A 3,823-nucleotide genomic window follows, 5' to 3' on the forward strand; every position below is an offset into this window, starting at 1 on the left:
AAGCCTTACACTGAAAAGATATGTTATTTAAAATAAAAACAACACCAAACCAGAAAGTAAGTAAAAGGAAGTCCAACAAATTTCTGCTTTTTCCCATGATGTCTTCTTCAAAGTTGTCTCAATATCCAATTCCTTCAAAAGGGTGTGTGTGTGTGTGTGTGTGTGTGTGTGCGCGCGCGCGCGCGTGCATGCATGTGTGCATGTACCATAATCTCATGTTTAGTATGTCTCTGGGATCATCTATACTGGTCTGTCATGATCCCAACAGAGAACATCAAGGACATACAATGGAAAACTCCAGAGTGAAACACTGGCATTGATGTTATTAACGCTGAACAGGGCTACAATCTCATTGCCCCCTGTTATTCTGCCCTCAGCCTATCCCTTCACATCTCTGACTTTATTTTGGCTTAGCACTTCCAGTTTGTGACCCAATCACTCTACTACTCCAACACTCAGTGGTCCTATTTCATTTCTTGAGTTTTCTTTCTCCATCCATGTTGCCCCCTTGAGACAGATCTTTCAGGAATGGTCTCCTTCAATTCCTCTCCAATTTCTCTTCATACTCCTTGACTTCCTGGGGAGACCTAACAAGGCACCATCTGGCTTCCCACCTGTCACCTCATCCTGGACCCTAAAGAAAGGAGATCGGGCAGATAAAACTTCCCTCTCCTTCTCTTTGTTTCTCCCCAAGCAGTAGTCATAAGCCTCAAGGGAAACGCAAGGGCTCTAGAAAATAGTAGACCAATAAAAAGGAATGCTAATAACCTTACATTTAATTACCATAAAAGTCTCAGAGCAGAGTTTCTGAAACTGAAGGTTATGCCATATGCATTGAATAATCCTAGGGAGCTTGTTTAAAATGCAGATTACTGGGCTTAACTCCAGACCAATTATCTTAATTCGAGTTCCCCCAGAAGCAGACCTTGAGACAAGGATTCAATTACAGAAAGTTGATTTGGGAGGTGGTCCCAAAAAACTCTAGTAGTGGGGAGTGAGGAAGTGAGACAGGGAAGAAAAGGCAGCCAATAAAAGGTGCACTTTCATGCCAGTTACTACTGTGGGCAACTGGAGCTTAATTCTACTGGGGAACTTTTGGAACAATATAGTACACACATCTCAGAATTATGCCGCTGAAGAAGAGGGAGTTGAGGTCTGTGGACACCAACTCCCCTCATTGATTGATGCTGCACTCAGTTGGCATTAATTCCCTGACATTTCTGGCCTGCAAAATCATAGCCTCTGGCAAAAAGATGAAGGTACTAAGAGTTGGGAGTCAAGTTGGGGTGTACCAAAATGGTAAGGATTAGAGAAATATGGGCACGGACCTGACATCATCTGCTACACCAACTAAATCAATATGTCTGTGTGTGGAGCTGGAATCTACATTTGGGACAAGCTCCTTGCACTACAGTAAGAAAGCATAGAGTATTAAGAAAATATACTACAAGTGGGATTGGATTTCTAATTTCCTAATGGTTTCTGTGAATAAGTAGACACTTCTACCCTATCATCAATCCCCGACCAAAAAAGAATTTCCAATTTTAGTAAGCCCTCCTTTTCTTATGATGAAAGTATAAAACTTGAGTCTACCACTCACCATTATAATCCCTGGACTGAATTTCCATTTTGTACCAGGGGAGCTATTTTAGACAAACCCTGTGAACTTAAATAGGGAAAGTGATTCATTGGCATGTAAGGTCCGTTTCATGTTGATGTCAGGATGGAGAAATCAGATGGTGCTAAATGTTCTCTCGGGTCAATACTTGATGACTTCATAGCTTTCACCAGCGTTTTTAATGGTTCGACATTTAGCACTCAAGTCCAGAAGCATTTTGCCAGCTCTTTGTGAAGGGCGAGACGGGGGAGATGCTATTGAAAGGTTTTTTCAAAAGGTTAGTTAATGCACTAGGGCATGGATTTCATTACATGATCGCATAACACTGAGTGGCAGAACATATAGCGGGCAATCTAAAAATAATTACTGCTCAGATGTCGATTAACCAAGGGTTGGCCATGAGCCGGACTTTGGAAATGTGAAGCTGGGGGCTGAGAAAGCAGGTTTCTGGGACCCCAATATTTGATAAGGTTGCAGGTTAGGAGGAAATAAAATCCAATTCCTGCTACTGGAGTTCTCACTCACTTTTTCTTTTCTTCATAATCATAAGCTACCCTATGTCCACAGGAGTTGCAAAATGCTAATAGAAGGCTGTCACAGTTCTTTTTTACTATAGTCAGGAGCCATCTTATGCATGATAGATATCAATATAGATTATCGTTAATGCTCATCTGTGGTGGGCTCCATGCTCTTTCTACAATACTGTCCTGCCTAGAAAAGTACAGCAATTGAGCAGAAACCAAGGGAAGAAAGAGAAGCTAGCTCAAGATGGGGAGCTGAAGGTTCTCCTAAGAGAATTGGTAGGAAATGCTCAGGAGAGGCAGGAAAGTGAGTACATATAACTGAGTCAGGCATCCTGAGCTTCCACCCTCTGCCAGAGCACTCATCACACTGTTGAATCTTTGTCTCTTTTCTTGCCTGTCTCTCCTCCCTTCTGCCACCCCCGTTGAGAGTTCCTTGAAGCAGGACTAAGTTCTGCTCCTTCTTGAATTCTCTCTGCCTGGTATACAGTGAGCTCACACTGCATTTTAGTTGAATGAATAAATGAATAACAATTATTGTTTAAGAGACTTGTAATGCCATAAAGTAAAGAAGTGCTGAAAGAAAGAAGGAAACATACACAAACAAAACATAGGAGCCAACTGAAAGAGCTCCCAAAGGCCAAAGCTGCAACAGTTTGAATAACAAAATAAAGTAGTATTAGATTATAACTCAAAGTATAAAATAAATATCCATGAGTCCATACTGATATAAATAAATAATTGAATAAATTAATAAATAAGGGAGAAGAAACAAATCTTCCATCCAGAAGAATTTAGAATAGAATCTAAATTTTGTAGATACTCCAGCTTAAAGGATATAGATCATAACTTCCCACTCCTTAAATGTGAGCTGCACAGAGTGACTTCCCTCCAAAAAGGACAGTATGGAAAGTGGGAAAAAGAAGAGTAACTTTGCAGTGGAGGGACCTGACAAACACCACTTTAGCCAGATGACCAACATTAACATTAAAAGTCATCGACCATGTTGATAATATGCACCCTTAATATGATGTGATGAAAATGGTACTTTATCTCTGTGATCTTTCTTCCTAAAACTCATAACCCCAGTCTAATGAGAAAACATCAGACAAACCCTAATAGAGGGGCATTCCCAAAATACTTTACAAGTCATCTTCGAACCTGTCAGAGTCATCAAAAGTAAGTAAAGCCTGAGAAACTGTCGTAGCCAAGAGGAGCCTAAGGAGCTGTGACAACTAAATGTCATGTGGTACCCTGGATGAGATCCTGGAGAAAAGGACATTAGGAGAAAACTTAAAAAATCTGAATCAACTTTGGGCTTTGGTTAATAATAATGTATCTATTTTTGGTTAATAATGTATCAGTTTTGGTTCACAAATTATAACAAATGTATCTTGCTAAGGTAAGATGTCAATAATAAGGGAAATCTGCATGAGATAATGGGAGAGGTGAGGTATATAGGAACTACCTGTGCTCTCGGATCACTTTTTCTGTAAATACAAAACTGTTCCAAAAAATCAAGTCTATCAAAAAGAGAGAGAGGGAAAGAAGAAATGGAAAGGAAAGAAGGAAATATAGGGTTTAACTCTGTGCTGTAGGCCATGGGCAGGTCCACTACACGTAGTAACCATAAACTGAAAACTCCGAGGGCCCATAGCACAGGCATGGATAAGAGGCACTTATC

The sequence above is a fragment of the Pteropus alecto genome, unplaced genomic scaffold (assembly GCF_000325575.1).
Source record: "Pteropus alecto unplaced genomic scaffold, ASM32557v1 scaffold23, whole genome shotgun sequence".
Classification (NCBI taxonomy): domain Eukaryota; kingdom Metazoa; phylum Chordata; class Mammalia; order Chiroptera; family Pteropodidae; genus Pteropus; species Pteropus alecto.